Source organism: Martes martes (assembly GCF_963455335.1).
Source record: "Martes martes genome assembly, chromosome: 11".
Taxonomy (NCBI): Eukaryota; Metazoa; Chordata; class Mammalia; order Carnivora; family Mustelidae; genus Martes; species Martes martes.
In genome coordinates, this window is record NC_137899.1 from 96,134,367 (window position 1) to 96,157,633 (window position 23,267).

Here is a 23,267-nt window from a genome sequence, read left to right on the forward strand (position 1 = left end):
AATTAGTCATCCAAGTATGTTATAACATAAATCGTGTCCCCTGAGGTTGGGGGAATTGATAGAGGTAGTGATGTCACTGTGAGAACTGCCTTGTGCAGACAAGGGACCTCCCTCCTTCTCGGCTCATGCTCACGAGAACCTCCATCTGGTGAACCGCCCAGCCCAGCCCTGACTCCACCATGGACCCCAGGCTCCTCTGCTGGGTGACCCTCTGTCTCCTGGGGCAAGGTGAGTCCTCAGCACACCAAGCGGTTTCAGCGAATGCTTGTGTGTGAGTGTGAGCGATGATTACGTGCCAGGAGGACAATCCATTTCTCCTGACCGTGCCCGACTTCTGTCTCCACAGGACCCGGAGTCTCCCAGTTCCCCAGGCACAGGGTCACAAAGAGGGGCCAAAATGTAACTCTCAGTTGTGATCCCATTTCTGGTCATACTAGCCTTTATTGGTACCGACAGACCATAGGGAAAGGCCCTGAGTTTTTGATTTACTTCCAAAACCAGGATGCATTGGACAAATCAGGGATGACCAATGATCGGTTCTCTGCCGAGAGGCTTGAGGGGACCAACTCCACTCTGCGGATCCAGCGTGCAGAGCAGGGGGACTCGGCTGTGTACCTCTGTGCCAGCAGTCCCACCACAGTGGGGCACAGTCACCTCCTTGCTCCTCACAAACCTCAGACTCCTCTTCCCTAGCTGCAGATGGAGCCTCTAAACTGTCTGCCCTTTGTTCTTCATTCCCCGATGGACAAGAAGTAGATTTGGACATCAGCTCTCCTTAGGGTAGAAAGAGACTCTAGATAAACTCCCGAAATGTATATAAATGTTGGTGGATGACATCATTCTGACTCATTGGGTTCTAGGAGTCCCAGAGCCAGAGTACGACTTACAAGCCCAGGACTGATGGTCGGGGATGCAAGGGGTCTGCTACAGAACCTGAGGCTTCTGTTAGCGGACACACCTCCTCGTCTGCACAGATTTGTGGCCGGGCATGTGGAAAGTTCCTGACCACCTTCTTGGGCACATTCTTTCCTCTAAAGCCTCTTCTGTGTCTGGAACATTGGAAACCTTCAGCAACAGAGTAGCAGCCTGTCTTCGTGTTTGAAGTACAAGTCTTCACTGCTTTTGTGGTGGTGGAAGGACCAGGACCATAACAACGATAAGACCTCACTTCCTCTGCCCAGTTTGGGAGGCTCCCTGTCTCTTTTTGTTGTCATTTTTCCAGCACTGTGGGTCCTGGCAGTGAGCCCACGGCACTTGAACAGGCTTCCCTAGCCTCACCTGTCCTGATGCCCTGAATGACTCTGAGATTTCTAGAGGTGGTATGTTTTCTTCGATACCCAAGCCTTCTGAGTTGGAATTATTTCCTCGAATTCTTTGATTTGAGAAGACAGGATATTTTCTTTATAATAATGCCCCTATTCCTTTTTACTTGTTTTATTTGCTGCATTATATATTGTTATATTGTTACCTGTTACAAATATAAATAATTATCCAGTAATAACATCTTCCACTGGCGCGTGTGAAGCTGTGCATTGGGTCTATGGAATCTAAAGCCATGCTCTGGGTTCATAGGATCACGGATCAAGGGTTTCTGCATGTCCTGAGGAGATATCCCAGGACTCCTAGACTGGGACGGAATGTCACAGACTCGGCGATGATGGAGGTGTCCTGAGCCTTGCATAGCTGGCAAGGGGGTTACGGTCACCCCAGATCTACTCAGAATTGTGGTAGCTCAGGATACCAAATTTCTTTCCCCAGAGAATGAGTGTCCTTGGAAAGGAGTTTTCTTGGTCTTATTTTTTCCCCTATTTATTTGTTCATTTATTTATTTTTAGAACAGGAGAGAGAGAATCTTAAGCAAGCTCCATTCCTAGCATGGAGCCCGAAGCGGGGCTTGATCCCAGGACCTGAGATCATGACCTGAGCCAAAATCAAGAGTCAGACGCTTAACCGACTGAGCCACCCAGGTACCCCTGGTCTTATTTTAATTGTGGTATCAGCAAAGCACTGTTTGCTCTGCTGCCCTGTGTCTATGGGAATGAGAAAGTCTAGGGTACAGTTAGGAGTTCCTTATCCTTGGAATGGCCTTCTGGGGACTTCCTTCCTGGACACTGTCTCCAATTTTGCCGCCTTTCTCCCCACAACCCTGGCAGATTCAGCTTCCTTATAATACTCTCTTCACTCCCTGCTGCCTAAATGAGCAGATGTACATTGTACAAACTATCCGTTTAGTGTAGATGATCCTTTGCTTATTTTAATTCCAACCATCCTTATTTTTCCCATTAGATATTGCATCCTCCTTGATTCCATATTATCTTATAAGATGTCTTGTATTTTTCTTATATTCCGATTTTACTTTTTATTGACGCACACTGGACCCCATCTGGAAGGTAATCTCATTGTATCCCTCGTCTTCCGTGGATCTGTATTTTGGAGGGGCCCTTTGGTGGTGGAAGGGGCATTTTTGTTTATTTCTAGTAACAGAGATGAAAGAACCTCCTTACACTTTAGTCTTCAGTATTTTCCTTCCTATTTTAGACTAAATACTATTTTCTTCCATACCTCCCATTCTGTCCCTCTCCCTTTCATGAGATAGCTTTGAAGGAGATTTCATTTAGGCTTAACTGCCAGATACGTGATAGCTGTTTAGTAACAGGGTGGGAGGTTAAGCACGGTAGCTCAAAGGAATAGAGTCAGGATTAGGCGTTGGTGTTCGGATTAGGGTTTCAGGAAACTGAGCATAAAATTTGCAGGATGCTACTTCTGGGATAGTCTCCGGGCTGACTCTGCAGCACTTCCCAGCATCCCTTGGGCCATTGCAGAAGAGGCGACGGTGAAACTGCAGTCATTGGCCACAGGATGGCACTGTGACGCCACTGACATCAAAGGGGCTCTGAGGGACGTGTGGGAGAGCAGCCAAGGAAAGGAAAGGGTTAAGAAAAACTTGGGGCTGGATCCAATATCAGGCAGATGTGGAAGAAGTTTTCAGTTATTGCTAGGCTACCTAGCTATGGAAGAGGTGGGAGGTCCCTCTAAACCCTAATGAGATCCACAGTTGAAGGATTTGGGCAAGGCAGTCTCGGTGCCAGGGGCAGGTGCGGAGGAGCAACTGTCTCAGAGGAATATGGGAAACCGAGGGGGTGCGGTGTACCCTAAACTCCGTGCACCACAGCCACACCCCATCTCCCTTGCAGGCCTTGCTAAAGAATGTCTAGGAGAGGAGTAGCTGACCCTACTTGAGCTGAGTCAGAAGGGACCCTGGGCCAGGCAATCTGCAGGGGTGGGATGCAGGGACATCCCAGGGAGACTCATTGTCCATGGGAGAAGGGCTTCCAAGCTCCCTTTCTCTGTCCTGTGGATGAAAGGATTTAGCTTGGGAGAGGCCTCTTCTTGCCCTGCCTCTGCCATGAACCTCAACAACCTCTTTTGTGTGACTCTGGCTGCTGGGAGCAGGTGAGTTCTGGACTCAGCGGGAAATCTGTGCCAATCCCAGCTCCAAGCCTTCCCCTTTTTTTTGCAGATGCAGTTCCTCCTTAAGCCTTGCCTTCCCCTCTGTCTGCCTCTACAATAGGTCCCATGGATGCTGACATCACCCAGACACCAAGATATGGCATTATACAAACGGGAACCAAGAAGACCCGGCAGTGTTCTCAGGATATGAACCATTTTGCAATGTTCTGGTATCGACAAGACCCAGGACAGGGGCTGAGGCTGATCTATTATTCAAGTGGCAGCCCAAGCACTACCAAAGGGGATGTCACCGAGGGGTACAACGTCTCCCGTAAGGAGCAGACGCGTTTCCCCCCCCCGACCCTGGAGTCTGCCAGCACCAACCAGACCTCTGTGTACCTCTGTGCCAGCAGTGAATCCACAGCGGGCTCGGCCAGCTGCTCTCTGCACAAAAAGCTCAGCCGCAAGCAATGGAGACTCCTTCCTGAGGCCTCGCCTCACGATGAGGGAAAAACTGCCCTTACTGAGGCTTTCACCCAACGCTGAGTGGGATGGCCCTCGGTGTGAACTGTGCTCCGTCACGTGCCAGGGGGAGAGCTCCTAAGGCTATTCCATGCAATCTGGAATATTCTGGTAATTGAGTAAAACAGAGGATCAAGTAGCATCTCACGTGAAATTAATATTTCACTTTCTTCTCAATGAGCAGGAACAAAGCAGAAAGCGGCTAAGCAGTTTTAAACTCCCTGAATGGTCTGGGATTCTCCAGATCTAAAACTATTACAGAAAGTTGCCTTGGGGTCAAAACCATTGCATACTCTGCAAAAATTCTCTGGAGGAAAACAAACAAACAAAATACCTTTTAATAACTAGTGATAAAACACACAAGTAGGGGCGTCTGGGTGGCTCAGTGGGTTAAAGCCTCTGCCTTCAGCTCAGGTCATGATCTCGGGGTCCTGGGATCGAGCCCCGCATCAGGCTCTCGGCTCAGCGGGGAGCCTGCTTCCTCCTCTCTCTGCCTGCCTCTCTGCCTACTTGGGATCTCTCTCTCTGTCAAATAAATAAATAAAATCTTAAAAAAAAAAAAACCCACACAAGTAAACAAGCCACTTAGCGAAATGTTAGTAGATGCATCAAATAGCAGCATTACGACCAAAGGGACTACAAACTAAGTCTCTACCTGTGGCTGTAGGGCAGTGGTTTGAGTCTTCTGAGGCTCAGGGAGGGTAGCTTAAGGAAGGGACCGATTTCTCACCACCCTTTTGTCTTGGTAGGAGATTCATGAGCTCCGTGGGTTTTTCCTTGTAAAACATTAAAAAAGGATATTGGGCAATAATTTTATTCTCCCCGCAGCCCATTTCCCTCCTTGGCTCCTTACAGGTAGGGTCTGAAATCAACGTTGCCTGGCTTGGGATCCATTAACTCCAAGACTGGAACTTCCATAGTTGGGTTTTACAGGAAGTGCAGCACCATGAGCCGCACACCCCTGGTCACATGCTCCCTTTGTGCACCCCTGGGCCTGCGAGGGTGCTGCTGGCCTGCCCAGGACCTGCTTGCAGAGAGAGGTCCAGGCTGCTTGCCTGGAAAAGTAATCAATCCACAGACTGGCCAAGCTGCTGAAAGCCTAATGAGATGCTGAATGGTGAAACTGATAAATGACCAATTTTCCAAACCGTGGAGTTTACAACAGTTCAGGATTCATAGAATAATTTCTGAAACACTGGAGGAGTTTTTTTTTTTTTTAACATGTTTGACCCTCAAAAACTCAGCCATTGATCCTCACTCAACTACTTCTTAGCAAACTTATTAGTCTAGTTTATTTTGATGCCAAACTTGGGTGCTATATGTTTCAGTCTCCAGGAACGCCTCACATTTCTCAGTGTTTCATGTATGTGAGTGTCCTTGTCTTCTCTTACTTGTGTGTGGTTCATCGCGCAATTGGGCTATGGAGAATGCAAGCATAAAATTAGGTATATCTCCCATCTTTTAGGAAATTCGCTGACTTATGCTTAAGTAATAGCTTATTAAAGTATAATTAGTAGAGAGTAAAAAGACTCAAATTAATACATGATACATGGATGGCTTGGTAAATTTTGATGAATGTCTACACTGGTACAACCATGACCAAAATCAAGATAAAGAACATTTCCATCACCCAAGAAAGTTTCCGTGTGCACATTTCCAATCAATTTCTTTCCCAGAGCTAAGCATTTTTCTGATTTTTATCACCACATTTTGTTTATACTTGAACTTCTTGGGAAAGAATTTCAATCTAAAATGGAACCAGGAGGATATAAAATGGAAAATCTCATGCATGTGCCTTCAGAAAAACAAAATGTAAGGACTGAGAGATTGATTTCCCATAAATGCCTGAGTCATAGAAAACTGACAATGTTGGAATTTCCTTAAATAATAGGGAGTTGGTCCGGGGTTACCTCCTATCACTCTTGGGAAATTTTTGCTTATGATTTTCAGAGGCATAAACAAGAAATGACCCAGGTCGTGTTGGTCTTGCAAAATAAGCTGAATTAAGCTTTGTATGTCTGACCAGACGAGTTTTGTCTGTATTTTCAAAGCTCGTCTCCCTTTGTATTCGATTTTAACAGACCTAACTGAGCTTTCTGCTGTCTCCATCCTCTGCCCATGAGAACAGCCCACTGCAAACCCTCCATGGCCTCTCTTGGAGCACGATACGGTCTGCATATCCTGAAGTGGGCTTCCTCAACTATTTCCAAAAAACTCATCTTTTTGACAGTTCTGAGCTTGACATTCGTATAAATGGAACCATATAGTCAATGCTCTTGTTCAGTTGATTTCTTTTTCTCAAAAATTAATATTTTTGAAATGTACTCATGTTGTTGGGTTTATCCATAGTTTAATTCTTATTACTGTGTGGTATTCCACTGCATTAATATACCGGGATTTGTTTATCCACTCACCTATGGATGGATATCTGGGTTGTACCAGGCTTCAACTATTATGAATAAAGCTCTTCTGAACATTCTTGTACAAGTAATTGTAGCTAAATGCATTTATTTCCTTCGGGTATAGGCAGAAAAGTGAAATTGCTGATTTGTAGGGTAGATGCACGTTTGACTTCATTAGAAAGAGTTGGATGGGTTTTCAGAGTGGCCAATTTACAATACTGAGGGAGGGAGGGTTCCCTTGGCTCCCCGTTCTCACCAGCATTTGATGACCTCCTTCTTTTTGTTGTTGGCCATTCTATGCAGAGTGCAGTGGGATCTCGTTTGCATTTCACCAATGAGTGATGATGTTTGCTTTTTGGCCATTTCCGTCTTCCTGTTTTCTCTTGTAAAGTGCCTGCTTTTATGCTTGTTCATTTTTAAGAAAATGGGTTGTCTTTATACCATTGATTTGTAGGACATATTTTTATGTTCTAGGTAGGAGTCTTTGGACCATTAAATATGCGGAGTCTCTTTTCCCATCATGGTTTGCCTATGAGCTTTCCTTACGTTGCCTTTGGATGAGCTGAAATTTAACATGTTTATTAAGTCTTGTTTATCGGGGTGCCTGGGTGCCTCAGTGGGTTAAAGCCTCTGCCTTTGGCTTGGGTCATGATCCCAGGGTCCCACATCGGGCTCTCTGCTTAGCAGGGAGCCTGCTTCCTCCTCTCTCTCTGCCTGCCTCTCTGCCTACTTGTGATCTCTGTCAAATAAATAAACAAAATCTTTTTTTAAAAAAAGTCTCATTTATCATTTTTTTCTTTTACATTATGTGTCTTTTGCATCCTGTCTAAAGCATGTTACCCAACCGCAAGATGAGTCTTTCTTTTCCAGATCTTGCTCTGCTCTCCTGGGGCTGCCCTATTCCCTGCTCTTGCTCATGAGCTGAAAATGCTCCCCCTCCAAAATCACAAATTAATCATCCCACTATCTGCCCAAACCTTCCTATCCCCACCACCTGTTCCTTGACTCTATTGGGATCTCCTTTCCATTGGTAACCATTCTTTGTTCGTATTCCACACTACGGTCCTTCTACATTTTCATGAGCTCACACTAGGGTAGATTCAACGATTTTCCATCCTTTTGACACAGCCTTACAAGCCATCTTCATTCTTTCACCATGATCTTAGGCTGCCTTACATTGCAGACACCAAGCCAGAAGGAGTGCATTATGCCTCTTGTTCCGGGCAATGCCTGTCCCAATGAGCCACGTGCCTGCACCAATTAGCATCATGATAAACTGATGGTTACTAACCCTACCTGCCTTTACATCCTTGCTTTGAGATTCCAGTGCTCTTGTTAGCTTCCAAACATTTAAACTATTCCTAATATTTAAAACTTTTCTCACTCACCTTGAAATTTACCTGTTTCCCTTCTCGCTGCTGAAATCAAAGGAGACTGTTGCAGCCAAGGAAGGTGCGTAGTGAGAGGCACAACCCCTGGGGGGGGGGGTTGGAGTGAGGGTCCCAAAGAGGGATCTGCATGGAACATCATGTTGCCCCCCATGGAGGTAAGGCGAGTGCCCCGACTTGAACTTCGCTAGGTGACAGGAGGTAAGGAATATAGTCTTCCTGCGTCTTCTTTAGAGTCTTTGTCCCCAAGTCACACTGTTTATTTTCACATTCATATTTCTCTACACTTCTGCTGACTATCTCAGCAATGCTAATTGCAGACTGTTAGGGCTTTTGTTACTGCTAATTGCAGAATGTTAGAACTTCTGTTACTGCTAATTGCAGAATGTTTGGGCTTTTGTTCCTTTTTTAAAATCAAAATACAGTCTCCATGCCGCATTTTCCTGTGCTATGTCTAGGAGTACACAGGTGTGGCAGGGAAAGGGAAGCCAGAAGGCAGGGAAGGGAGGAAGCATTCTATGGCTGGCATAAGCGGGTGGCTCTTATTCCCTGAGACAACTGGCCTGGGAGGATGAGAAGTGTGGGTCCCTGGGCACTCGAGCCCTGTAGCTAAGGGACACTGCTGCCTTGAGCAGGGAAAAGTTAGGGACTATGAAACATGACCTGGAGAAGGAAGCTGAGGGAACAGATCTTGCAAACCAGGACAGTTGCTGACCCTGCCTCCTTACTCCTGCCACTTCTCCTACGAGCTACACTCAACTGCAAGGTAGAGGAAAAAGGACCCCAGTTAATATCATCCACAGAGGTTAGCCTCTCGGGACAGGGCGGATCTGGAGGGCTAGACTTAAACTATCCAGAACATTATATCTGGTCTGGGCTTGAGGGTGGGAAATCCTGAGTTGGTTAAGCCTGTGCTGTAAGCCGATAAAGTCCTGGAGTGGTTTCTGGGGAATCTGCACTCCTAGTAATTTAAAGGCAATCCAGGCCCCTTTGGATCTGATCAGATGGACTGAATCTTGGTGATTCTGCAGCACCAGCCACTCAGGACGGGTGTGTGCATGCTGCCGGGGAAAGGGAAACGTAATGACGAAGCTTGTTGTGAACCTAACATCTGAAAGGGGATTGGAGGACACGTAGGCAGAGTGGGAACAGGGTTTAGTCACAGCCCCTCACCCCAGCCAATGCACTGGTGGGCGGGAGAGCTCCAGCACAATTAGAGGTGGGGAGGGTGGCAGGTAAACAGGCATCCTAGCGATGGGGGAGAGCGGGGTGGTGGGCAGGTGCCGCAGAGGAGGCTGGCCTCAGAGACACATCTGGGCAGCTGCGTGGGCCTGGACCTTGCCGGAAGCCAGCCCTCCTACCTACAGACAGGAGGGGAGTCTGGGGTTCAGGGCAACGCTGTCTGTGGGGTGATGCCAACAGGGCAGCGCCATCCCAGAATAACCTTCCAGCCAAGAAGAGCGAACCTGAGAGCTCAGCTTTTACCCAAGAGGACCAGAACCCTGAGCACAAGAGGCACAGTGCTGCCCACCTCCGCCGTGCCTTGGGCTCCAGGCTCCTCTGCTGGCTGAGGCTTTGTCACCCATGGGCAGGTCAGTCCAGCAGGCAAGGACAGCATTGATCTTTGGAGCTTGCTGACTCCTGAATCCTCTACTTCACTATCTGGGTAAGCCATCAGGCTCTCCCCTGCTCATTTTGTGTCTGCATTCCACAGGACCAGTGAAGGCTAGAGTCACCCGAACTCCAAGACGCCTGATCAAAGCAAAAGGACAGCAAGTGACTCTGAGATGTTCCCCTATCTCTGAGCAGCCCAGTGTACCTTGATATCATGAGGCCCCGGGTCAGGGCCCCCCAGGTCCTCTTAGAGTTTTATGAAGGTACGCAAAGAGCAAAAGGAAACTTCTCGGATCGATTCTCAGGGCAACAGTTCAGTGACTATGACTCTGAGCTGTGCGTGAGCTCCTGGGGGTCATTGTACTCGGCTGTGCCTCTCTGCACCAGCTGCTTGGCACAGCCCTGTAGGCTCACCAGCGTTCTTTCCACAAACCTACCAGCCTTGCTCTAACAGTGAGAGAGCAGGCAGGCTCCCACTGAGGTTTCTCTCCTAAAAGGGAGGTGTTCGGTCGTTTCAGACATTCCCTGTCCTCCTAAGCTTGGAGTACTGTCCACTAGCAGAAGCCAGGCTCACAGGCATGGCCTGGGTGTTTCCATGTCTGTCCCCACACTGAGTGTCTCCACGTCTGTGCCCTCACCACCCGGTACCTGTCAAGTCCTGGGTGACACCAACATAGGAGTGGCTACCGAGCCCCCTGGGTGTGCTAGATTCTTTGTAGATATTGTACGTTTTAACACTTTGTAACAATCAGCCCAATCAAATAGTCCTATGCCCTCTTTGTAGGTGAAAAAGCATAGGGACAGTTAGTCAATTACTCAGGGTCTCGAGGTCTAGTAGAAGCAGAACCTGGAAGCAAATTCATGTTTCCCAAGTCCAAGCTTCCCCCATGTGTCCTTCCGCCATCAGTAGCCTGGGCAACCGGGTTGGTGGGGGAGGCTGGGACTCCCCAGGCCATCCTGCGGTCCAGCTGGGTGGCAGTGGAAAGTTTGTGGAGCATTATGACCTCTTCCCATGGCAACTGTGGGGAACATATAATTCCACAATGAATCGTCATCCTCTGCACACACTCCTCACATCTTTTCCTAATCTATAACTTACGTTTTCATTTTTATGGTGTGCTTTGCTGTGCAAGTTTCATGTAATGCAACTGAAATTATAGTGTTCTTTGTGTCTCAACTAAACAAATCCCCCCTTAAATGAATGTCTAAATGAATGCCTTCATTTATTCCAGTAAAATTAAAATTTTATTTTTTGCAAGAAAGAATAAATGTACCTGGGATATCTTTCCACGTGAGGAATGGAGTAGAGATCTAGGAATAAGAAGAAGGGACCTATGTTTGGGGTGGAAGAGATCGCCTGTAAAAAAGATTCCAGGGGAGGAAAAGAACATGATGCATACAAGGAAATAAGGTGCATGAGTGTGGCTGGGTCAGACAGAATCGGGGGTACTGTGCAGGGTGTCGATGGAGAGACAGGGGAGTGCAAACATTATAGGACCTTGCAGAGCTACTGCCTCACAGAGGAAGGGCAGCCTGGAGCAGAGACCGTATCAGTGAAGGTCTATGACCGGATGTGGAGGGTAGTGGAAGGTAGACAGTGAGATAAGGGGTGGGTGAAGGGGTCACTGTCTGGCTCTACTGTGAGCCAGGTCTTATTTCCCCAACACCCAAACTGGAGAAATGTCCCCTGCTTCCCCTGTTCTGCCCTGACTCTGCATGGCCACCAGGCTCCTCTGTTGTGTGGCCCTTTGTCTCCTGGGGCAGGGGACCCCCCCCCCCCACAAAACCCTTTCCTGGGCACACTAAGCCCTATCCTAGGACTTTACCGTGTGTCTTCTCTAGCAGGATCCCTCTTCGGCACTGCCTCCAGCTCTGGCTTCTCTCAGTCACAGACCGGATGCCGGAACTATCCAGACCCCAAGAGAACAAGAACAGGACAGAGGGGGACGTTGAGATGCTCGTGACTGCTGTCCATGCTGTCCAGACATGTACAGACGTCAATAGGACCCCAAGCCGGGCTAAGCCGATAGAGTACCACTTGCACAAAGGAGAAATACCCCCTGGGCCTGTGACTTTCCGTCATAGCCGAAGATGCCGTCCTCTTGTCTGACAGTGTGTCCCTGACCTCTGTGTCCTCTCATTCCAGCCGGCACCCCAGAGTCACCTCCCCTGCACAGAGGGGCCAACAGAAGACGGGCTTGGGCTTGTCCCTGGTGAGGGAGGATGCCGTCCCAGGGCGTCCTCTCCGGGACTCCCCAGCAGGGGGGCCGCAGCCTCCTCTTCTGGACCTTCCGCAGAGCCCTCCTGTGGCTCCGCCACCCGAGCTGTCGCAGCGCTGGACTTCAGAGCCATTCTGCTTACCCAGGTGCTTGCAGAAAGGGAAGACCATTTGAAATCCAACGCTCTTTTTGTTTTTTTTCTCCTGAAAACTTTACATATTTATCTGAGAGAGAGAGAGCATAAGCAAGGGGAAAGGCAGAGGGAGAAGCAGACTCCCTGATGAGCAGGGACCCCACGTAGGGCTCTATCCCAGGACCCCGGGATCATAACCTCAGCCAAAGGCAGCCGCCTCACTGACGGAGCCCCCCAGGCGCCCCTGAAATCCAACACCCTTGACAACACAGGTCTAGATTCCTGTTCTCACTAGCCTTGGGTGAGTCCGTCTGCCCCAGGGCATTTTCATCTCAGCCAGAGACTTTGTCCCCACCTGTCCACTCCTGACTGTCCTTCTGCACCCCACTTGCTCTTGTTTCTGCCTCCACCACACCAGGCTCTGCTCCCGTCATTCCCCGCCGGTGTCACCTTCCTCCCCAACGGAAAGCTGTTCTTCCTGCGTCAACACAGGTCTCTCATTTGCGTCCCCCTTGCTGCAGCTCTCCCGTCGGTGAGCACCCCATCAGGGGTGCACTGCTCAAGGGATGACTGGGTCAGTCTCGGTACTCCAGGTGCTCAAAGCTTCCAGTACTCAACGATCATTGTACACAACCCCATTTGCTGGAAAGCCTCTCACTCTCTAGACTGTGAACCTCAGCTGTGTGGGGAACGTGGGTGTCTTTAACCCCTTGTTCTCCTCAGTGCCAACAGCTGAAGGAAGACCACCCAGGTACCTGCTGAGGCCATGCCAGAGGTTCCATTTTTAGAGAGAGTCTGTGTATTAGTCCTTGAAGAATTTTAAGAGTCCTTCAGGGTGGAAATATCAAATGGACCCCCAGAATGGCCCAAGGACAGACTGAAACCCCAGTTTTGCCTGAATGATTCACATCGATGCTTTGAAGGCTAATGCAGTTTCGTCTCCTGAGGCAGAGAAGACCAGAAATGGACTAATTTCAGGGTCCAACCTTACAAAGACTGGAGCCAGAACATCTTCCCTGGGGACAGCAGCTCTTCCCACTCGTTTGCAAGAGCCTTATTTGAGGAGGCCGTGACCTATTGACGAGCCCTGGGATCACATCACAATCAGCGTTGCAATAATGTTGCTGCTTGAATTAGGAGCAAGAAGACAGGTATCTCTGGCCCTCGAAACATGTACTTATTTTTGCTGAGTTTGGAAACACAAGCACTAGAAGGCGCTCATGCCCCTTCTTTTTCAAATAAGGGACCGACGCAAGCTTGTTCTGTAATGAGGAGTCAGGCAGGACCTCCACTCCCCAGCAGCGGTGGTCAGTCCTTCATAGAGAGAAACCGTGTTTATTCATAGCACCAGCTAAAGGCAACATCAGACCTGCCCACCTCACTGCTCCCCCCACCCCCCATCCCGCCTCACCAGTGAGAGGCCAGTCATATACACATATTCAAAAAAGTAAAAATAAAAAAGGGGGGTGGGTGGCACTGCTAAGTGTTCCATGACCTGTGCCTTTCTGGACTTTGCCCATTTAGACACCACACATCCTGAAACCCCATCAAGGGTCTGAATGTAAAGTTGTCATGTGGTTAAGTCATGTTTTTGTAATTAAAAAAAAAAATCAACAATGTACAAAGAAGGTGTTAAGCGTTAATAATCCTCTCCCCTCTCCAAACACACCTCCATCTGTCCCTGTCTTAGGTGGGTAGACAGTATTAACGTTCTGATGTGTTTCCTACTAACGCTCTTCTCTGGGGTCCTGCAAACCTGTCCCCTGAAATGCACCTGCAAAAAGTGGGACGGCCTGTGTCCGTTAGCTGCCATATGCACACTTCTCCCCCTTCATCTACTTTGCATTTCATTTGTCTGGCTTGGTAGACACAGACCTAACTTGCTTCTCTCTAATGCTTCATGTTGCACAAGGGAGTGACAGGTCCATGGACACGCGGTCATCTGCTGTCTACCTTTCCTGACTGGTCGTAAGTGATGATGCTTCTTCAAGCTTCCACGTTCTCCAGACTCTGGCTCCTGGGGGATGAGTACGGCTCTTCCATCACTCATAGGCTTGGAGGTCTGCGAGCTCCAGCCACGTCCCCTTACGTGACAAGACTGGGAGGAAGACAGGCGTGGGCACTTACTACACCCACCACAGACTATGCAATCTGTCCGTTACTCTTCAGAAGACCTTATGAAGTGGCCTTGATCCCGTGTTACAGAGGAGGCTCAGGCTCAGAAGGGTGGATGGCCTTTTGCATGGACCCAGAGGTGATAAATGGTGGAACCAGATTATAGATGCCAGTCTGACGGTGTCTGTGTGGGAGGCGCAGCAACCACAGGGTCACAGGGAGGAAGGGGCTGTCCATCTTCAGACCACACACCAAGGCTAGTGTGTCCCACAAGCCCTGGAGGGAAAGGCATCATGACACTGGCCCTGGAGAGGTCCTAGAGGCAGCTGGTCTGGTCGGTGGCCAGGCCCCAGAGAGCTGAGCTTTGAGAAAATCATTCCTTCACGACATGCAGCCAGATAATGAGGAAAGGGAAATCTGTGAGAAGGGATTGTTAAAATGAGGGAAAGGGGAGAGGCAAGTAAGTGGTCCCTTCAAGCGTGTAAGATGTACGGGGAAACGGCGTTAATCAAAATCCAAGCTGATTCTGATCCGTTAGCCTGTTAAGTGGTTAGAAAATGGGAAAATGTATGTCGAAGGTGAAATTAACATCTCCACTCTCGTTTCCCTTGTGAAGGCTGGCGATGTGGTGTGAAAGCTGGGGGTAGGGCTGAAGCTCACAGTGGAAGTTGGACGGGGCACCCTGATAAACCCCTCAGTGCTGGAGGGGACTCCAGGGGCCAGAAGCAGGCGAGTTTCCCCACACCACAGCTCAGAGGCATCTTATCTTGTTTTGGGAGGATTTGGGTATCATTCCTTATTGGAGAGGGGCTGCCAATAAGGTTTTGAAAGCTATGTCAGGAATGCAAATGAGCAATCAAGTCACTAAGCAGACATTTAAGGACACCAAGGATCAGATTACCCACCCCCGCCCCCGTCTTTACCTCATACCTCTCACCAGAATGAGGGTGAAACTGTCTGACTCCTCAGGGGGGATGTTGGGAACACTTCTTTATTTTACTATTTTTTTTTTATTTTTAAAGATTTATTTATTTGAGACAGAGAAAGAGAAACATTTATTTATTTTACTGCTTTTTTTATTTCTAAAGATTTATTTATTTATTTGAGAGAGAGAGTAAGAGAGAGAGAGCACACGTGACCGGGGGTGGGGAGGGTCGAGGGAGAGAATCTTCAAGCTGACCCTCCCCACCCCCACGCTGAGTGAGGAGCCCAATGCAGGCTCCATCCCACGACCCTGAGATCATGACCTGAGTTGCAATCTAGAGTCAGACACTCAACTGACTGAGCCACCCAGGTGCCCTTTATTTATTTTAGAAGTGACTTAGAAACACCAGAGGCACCATGATAAGTTGTTGAGGACAAAAAGCAGTATGAAGATGAATGAATGGAGAGAAGGAATTCTGCTTTTCATCTCCAAAACTAATAGAAGATCCCAACTTAGATCAGTACCTGCCAGGGGCATCATCCCACCCCCTTGTAGGTCTGAACAATGAATTCAAACTGCTGTCAGGACACAGGTGTGACTGCCCCTCCCACACCCCCACGTGCCCTGTGCCCAAACCACAGATGTGACCAGGCAAACGCAAGGCTGAGGTTGAAATGGGAACGCGCAAGGGGAGGTGAAAGGTCAGCATTCTATCCCTCAGGTTGGAAGTGCTGTTGACTCACAAGCTGAGAAAGTCCCTAAGAGACGGGGGACACCGGCCAGGGGCTGAGTGTGGGTACCTGAGCGTCACGGTTCAGAGCGCTGACAGCCAGGACCTGACAGAATCCGTGATTACCTCAAGTTAGTTTCCAATGACCAGTGTCCATTCATTCTAAGCTTCACGATGTTTTACCTTTTAACACTTCTGAGTATGAGTGACAATCAATTTTTTCTTCCTTAATGGTCCACAGCAGAATGGTGCATCTCAGAGCGGCTGGCAGTTTAGATTTAATCAAATGATAGCAGCAATCCTGAGGCTCAGTGATGTCACTGTGAGAACTGCCTTGTGCAGACAAGGGACCTCCCTCCTTCTCGGCTCATGCTCACGAGAACCTCCATCTGGTGAACCGCCCAGCCCAGCCCAGCCCTGACTCCACCATGGACCCCAGGCTCCTCTGCTGGGTGACCCTCTGTCTCCTGGGGCAAGGTGAGTCCTCAGCACACCAAGCGGTTTCAGCGAATGCTTGTGTGTGAGTGTGAGCGATGATTTCGTGCCAGGAGGACAATCCATTTCTCCTGACCGTGCCCGACTTCTGTCTCCACAGGTCACGCAGGACCCGGAGTCTCCCAGTTCCCCAGGCACAGGGTCACAAAGAGGGGTCAAAATGTAACTCTCAGTTGTGATCCCATTTCTGGTCATATTAGCCTTTATTGGTACTGACAGACCATAGGGAAAGGCCCTGAGTTTTTGATTTACTTCCAAAACCAGGTTGCAGTGGACAAATCAGGGATGACCAATGATCGGTTCTCTGCCGAGAGGCTTGAGGGGACCAACTCCACTCTGCGGATCCAGCGTGCAGAGCCGGGGGACTCGGCTGTGTACCTCTGTGCCAGCAGTCCCACCACAGTGGGGCACAGTCACCTCCTTCCTCCTCACAAACCTCATGTGCTCACTTCTCCGAGCTCGCAGGCTCTCTGAACAAAGGAGGTGCCCTGTTCTTCCTCATCAGGGGTGATAAAACGTCAGGAAATAACCTTCAAAATACCAGAACATCTTTTGGCTTATAATAATTTTGGCTTATGTGCTTTTTGGATTCCTTTATACAGTTCAAGATTTTATAATTGGGATGGAATATCAGAGTTCAGTCTCAGGTATTGTGACATATCCTCTTGTAAAACTGTGACGTTTCGGCACATTTATAATAAACTCCGGTTACTCCGTGTCCCTCATTCAGGCTGCACTATATGCCCAGGGATGGGCCCACCAATCTGGAACACTGCTAAGGCCATGTGTAGCTACCAGCCTTAAAGATAAGTAAATTAGAATCCTTGGCAACAATTACCACTGAGATCAATTCATCCAGAGCCACTGTCAGCCACAACCATGATACACATTAACCGAGGTTTATATAAAATGGAAAGGAGTTCCAGTTGAGAAGGGGCTAAAAGGAAGTGATTCAAAGGAGACCTGAATGATAGTTGCATCAGCCATTTGGGACTCTGACATTTTGAAAGTAGTTAGGTCAAATGACACTCACACCAGAGGTGTAGGAGGGTTTCACTTGCCGTGCACACACACACACACACACACACACACACACACATGCACACTTGTGCTCACACATGCACACACATGCATACTCTGTGGGTTCCTCTTCCACTCTCTTAATGGTAGCTTTTGATACACAGAAATTCTTAATCCAAAATCATTCCAGTTTTTCCCCCTTTTTGGTTTGCATTCTGTATTCTGGTGTCTAGAACATATTTGCCTATATCAAAATGATCGTGTTTTCCTAGATTTCCCCCTAACTTATTTATATTTTACCCCTTTTACATACATGGATCTGCAATCCAGGTGGAATTAATTCTTTGTATATGAAAAGGGGAAGGAGTCAAGTGATGTTTTAGCATCTGGTTTTCCAACTGACCCAATACTCTTTGATAAAGAATACTTTCCTCACCACTGTGTAATATTATTTTTCTCTGAAATCAGTCACTGTACATGTGTGGGTCTGTTTTCTTATGTCTCTCATCTGTTACGTTGGTCGGTCTTGTCGGTCCTCGCACGAATACCACACTACCTTGTTTACTGTAGCTTTATGATGGTTCTCGACATCTGGCAGTCTAATTCCCGGCAGCTTCGTTCCTTTTTATTAAGAGTTCTTCACCACGCTGGACTCTGTATTTTTCGTGTATGTGTAGAAATAGCTCGTCCAATTCTCCAGGAGAATATGCCTGCTAGGAATGTCTGCTTTTTGTTTCCAAGTAATGTGACCAAATCACGGAACAAAGTGAAGAATATAGTGGAAGGAACAGAAACACCGAGCACCTGAAAATGTAAAACACATAATGTTTGGCATCTAATCAGAGATTATAGGCGTGCAAAGAGACAGGGAAAGACGACCCATCATGGGGAGAAAAATCAGGGAACAGAAACAAGGCCTAGGGGCGCCTGGGTGGCTCAGTGGGTTAAGACGCTGCCTTCGGCTCAGGTCATGATCCCGGGTCCTGGGATCGAGTCCTGCGTCAAGCTCTTTGCTCAGCGGGGAGCCTGCTCCTCCCCCCTCTCTCTCTGCCTGCCTCTCTGCCTACTTGTGATCTCTGTCTGTAAAATAAATAAATAAAATCTTAAAAAAAAAAAAAAAGAAACAAGTCCTAATTTGACAAATTGGCAGACAAAAGTATGAAAACAGTTGCTATAACTGTATCCTACATGTTCGAAGTTAACTAGAAATCCAAATCAAACTTCTGGAGATAAAAATATATTTCTGTGATGAAAAATGCAATGGGTAGAATTAATAGCAAGTTAGACATTAAGGAAGAGAAGATGAATGATCTCGAAGGTGTAATAGTAAATGATTTCATAATGACACAGAGGGAGAAAGGGGCAATGGTGAACTATGGGGGCACTTCAAGTAACCCGATGCTTAGTGACCCAAAGGCAAGTTTTTAAAAATCTAAATGTCTTTAAAGGACAATTGGCTGTTTATGCTGAAATAATTCCAACATAGTGTGGGGTTTATTATATATGTTAAAGTAAAATGTATGACAACAGTCATGTAAAGATAGGGAGAGGATAGGGACGCCTGGGTGGCTCAGTTGGTTAAGTGGCTGCCTTCGGCTCAGGTCATGATCCCAGCGTCCTGGGATCGAGTCCCACATCGGGCTCCTTGCTCCGCAGGGAGCCTGCTTCTCCCTCTGCCACTCTGTCTGCCTGTGCTCACTCTCGCTCTCTCTCTCTCTCTCTCTCTCTGACAAATAAATAAATAAAATCTTTAAAAAAAAAAAAGATAGGGAGAGGATAATGGATGAGTGTCATACCATTGGAAGGTTTTCATAATCTATGTAAGCTGGTATAACATCCCTTGCAGGTAGAGTGTAATAAGGCAGAGCTACGTAGCACAAACCCTAGAGTCACGACTTAAATAATAAAACACAGAGTTCTAGCTAATAAGCTAACAAAAAAGATAAAAGACCCAATTAATCTACAAGAAGATGTTTAAAAAAGAATTAAAAAAAACAAAGAAGAGACAGGACTAATAAAAAAGCCAACAGCAGCATGGTAGACATGAACGTAACCAGATCAATAACCATATTGAAGAGAGTCTAAATCCCCTAATTAAAAAACAGAGATTGTGATATTAAATTAAAAAAATTATGTGCTACCTTCCAGAAATGCACTATAAAGACTCAGAATGTAAAAGGCAAAAGGATGGAAAAGGTATACCATGCTAACTACTCACCCAAAGAAAGCTGGAGAGCAGTATTAATATCAGACAATAAAGTTCAGGGCAGAGAGTATCTTCTGGGATAAAGAAATTCATATCCAAATGACAAAGGGGCCATCTCTTAAGAAGACATAATAATCATAAGTATTTATGCTTCTATAAAACAGAGCTTCAGGGCGCCTGGGTGGCTCAGTTGGTTAAGCGACTGCCTTCACCTCAGGTCACGATCCTGGAGTCCTGGGATCGAGTCCCACGTTAGGCTCCCTGCTCGGCAGGGATTCTGCTTCTCCCTCTGACCTCTCTCCTCTCACGCTCTCTCTTTCTCATCCTCTTTCTCTCTCTCCCAAATAAATAAATAAAATCTAAAATAAAATAAAATAAAATAAAATAAAAACAGAGCTTCAAAATACTGAAGTAAAATGGGTTGTACTGCAAGGAAGGCTAGACAAATCCACAATTAAAACCATTGTTTCAATACTTCCTGGTAATGGACTGAACAAGTGAACACACACGCACAAGTCAGTAAGGCTGCAAACGGCATGACCAACGCTATCGATCGACATGACCTAATTGACGTTAGTAGAATATTTCACACGACAGCAGCAGGATATGGGTTCTTTTCAGCTGCACGTGATTGTGTACCCAGATGGACTACAGACTCTGGGCTTGAAATTAGAATTAAGACGTTTAAAAGCATCTAAGTCATACGTAGTACATTCTTGACCATGGGACAAAGAATAAATCCAAAGGGAAATTACAAAGTGTTTTTAACAGCATAAAAATTAAAATACATCAAAATTGATAGGATGCCACTAAAGTCATAGGGAGGGAGAAAACTGAAGGCTAGGAAATCATCCCCCACTCATCCTGAGGCCAGCACAGCTACCACCAAAATCAGACAAAATTACCGCAAGAGAACTACAGACCAATATCCCTCGTGAACACAGATTAGTAATCCTATTAAATTTTAATACATGAAATGTAACATCTAAACATGATAACATAGCATGACCAAGAGGAGTTTATCTCAGTAATGTGCAGTCGCTTTAACATTTAAAAAACTATCCATGTAATTTACTATATCAAATACAAAAAAAAAGAGGAAAATTATACAATCATCTCTATAGATTTTCAAAAAAACAGTTCAAAAATCCAACACCCGTTGCCGAGAAACACTCTTAGCAAATAAGAAATAATTGGAAGTAACTTTCTTCCCCTAATAAAGGGCATGTATAAAAAACCTATAGTTGATAGACCATTTTGCAGCTAGACTATGACAAATTTAAGATGCATGTCATAATCTCTAGAGCAAACACTGAAAGTAGCACAAAGAGAGGAAAATAGTGTTTTCAACAAGTGGTGCTGGAAGAAAGGTATATCCACATGGAAAAAGAATGAATTTCAATCTTCGCATCTCACTCCGTCAATCAGGAGTGGGTAAACTAAGGCCCACAGCTCACACATGACCTCTGCCTGCTTTTATATGGCTAATCATGGTCTTTACATTTTTAATGGTTGAAAAAAATTAAAAGAATGACATTTTGTGACATATGATAATTATATGAAACTCAGATTTCCTATCCAAATGGAAAGTTTGGTAGGCGCACAGCCAGGCGCTTTCCGTCCATACTGCCTCTCGCTGCGTTTGCATTACAATGGCAGACTGAGTGGTGGACTCGGAGAAGGCCTTGTGCTCAACATGGAAGCCAGGCACTATCTGGCCCCTTACAGAGAAAGTTTGCAGACCCTCATCATAAGAAAATTAGGACTTGGATCAACGTTCTCGATGATCTGTACAGCTCCCGAACGATAAGGCTTCTGAAAGAAAACAGCAAATTCTCCTCCTCGCCCTTAAAGTGGGCAAAGATTTCTTGAGGACAAAGAATGTTCTCATCTTGAAAAAGTGTATTTTTCTTGATCAAAAATTTAAAAATTCCGTTCATCAAAAGATATTAAGATGGATAGATGGCTATCTGAAAGAGGGCAGTATCCATCATGTAAAGAACTCCTACAAATCAACAATAAAAAAGAAAATTCAATAAAAAAAGAGCAAAAGATGTGAACAAGTTATTACTATGTATGTATTATATATACATATATATGAATAGGGTTTTAATGTATATTATATATACATACGTATACGGTACATATAGTTCCCTCTTCGTGAGATTGATGGGCTTGTTTTCCTAGCCGCTTGCATTTTTGGGGGGCTAAAATGCCACAGTCAGCCTCTTCCAGGAATTACCTTTGCTTAAGAAAACACTTGGCCCAGAGTCCTATCACTTCCCCAGGGCAGCTGGCATCTGATGATTGGCTGGTATCCCCTTTCCTAGAACAGTAACTGTTGAGATTTAGAATATGTATTCTTTTCTTGGAAAAATGTTTGCTTCATGCTTCCTTCATGAACACGTGCAAAGGGTGAGCTAGACATAGTGGGGTGTCCAGTCACCCGGAGCTGGGCCCTGCAGGATCCTGGCGCCCAGACCCGTACCTGGCCTGCTTGGGCCACTTGAGGGCGCTGTGGCTCCACTGAGCGGGCCACTGATGGCAGCGTCTGGGAGAGGGAGGGTTAAGGAGAAAGAGGCTTGCGTTGGTCCAGGCATCAAGGAGATTGCTGATCAATCAGAGTCAGTGCTGACACCTGAAGGGCCGATCACAGTCTTCTCACATTAACTGAAGCTCAGGTGTGTTTGCCACAACAGGGAGCTACGAATTCCACCTTTCTTGGTGTGAAGGCCTCTCTCGGAGCCTACACTGGTGCAGAATCTGATGAGGCTTCCGTGGGGCAGCCTGAATAACCCAAGTCAGGTGCAGAGAAAGGAGCATAGAGGAAAACAGAGAAGCTGTGGGGGGATGGCCACCCAGCTCAGCGCAGCCCGTCCCAGCTGCCCGGGAGGCAGCTGGACAGAATGGAGGGGGGCTTGCTGCAGCTGAGCCTGCCCGGGGGGTGCGGGGGTGCAGGGTGGCTGCAGGAGCCGACCAGGACAGTGACATCAGAACGGTGACGTCACAGGCAAGCCCTCCGAACAGAGCTAAGGGAGGAAGACCAGAGCCCAGAGTTAGAAGATGCACCGTCCTGTCCTGCCTGGGTCTGCCAGGGGCACCCAGCTGCTCTGCTGGGTGTCCCTCTGTCTCCTGGGGGCAGGTGAGTCCTAGCTCAGTGGGACATCACTTGAACTGCTGTGGGAATCTCAAATTCCTTCCTAGATCAGGTCATCAGCAGCTATCTCCTCCCTCTACAGGTCCGGCGGGTGCCGAAGTCATCCAGACGCCCAGACACCTAATCCGAGGCAGAGGAGGGAAGGCCGTGCTGAAATGCCAACCTGTCTCTGGGCACAGCAGTGTGCGATGGTACCAGCAGACCCCGGGGCAGGGCCCCAAGTTCCTCATTGAGTATTATGAACAGGAGCCGGGAGAAAAAGGAGACATCCCGGAACGGTTCTTAGCTCAACAGTTCAGTAACTACAGCTCCCAGCTGGACCTGAACTTGCTGGAGCTGGGAGACTCAGCCCTGTATCTCTGTGCCAGCAGCTAGACACAGCCCTGCAGCGTGACTGGCTTTCTGTACTCAAACTTTCCCGTCCCAGCCGAGGGTGTAAGAGGGAGAGAGAAGGGGGCCTCAGCCAAGTTCCAGGGATGCTTCTAGGTTTTTTTCTAATACTCTGCCTTGCTGAGCTCAGCCAGAGCACTCCTGAACATCGGGGGCCCAGATTCACTGAATACTCTCGAAATTCCTGGCAAATGGCAGGAGCTCCTGCACTGTGTGCTAGGGTGTAGGTGTGCGGGATGTGTTTTAATGCAAGATAGACACGAGTATGTCCATTTCATAGATGAGGAAGCTCTCGGTATGCCATATTCTAGATACGAAACAGTAGCTCATGGACTTTTGAAAAATTTTCCTATTTAAAGTCTCAGAGGCAGGAGTCAAATCTAGGTCACTAGGTCTCTGAAATCAACATTTCCCTAAAATGTTACAGTGTTTCACCAATTAGATATAGCAGGCCACTGTGTCTTCCATCTCGGGACAGCTGTGGTGGGCAGGTCACCCATC

At 47.3% G+C, this 23,267-nt stretch overlaps 1 gene segment (V, D, J or C); it reads left to right on the plus strand.

The window, feature by feature from the left end:
• LOC308351964 (T cell receptor beta constant 1-like) overlaps positions 1-23,267 on the plus strand; it is a 186,699-nt gene that overhangs the window by 26,703 nt on the left and 136,729 nt on the right.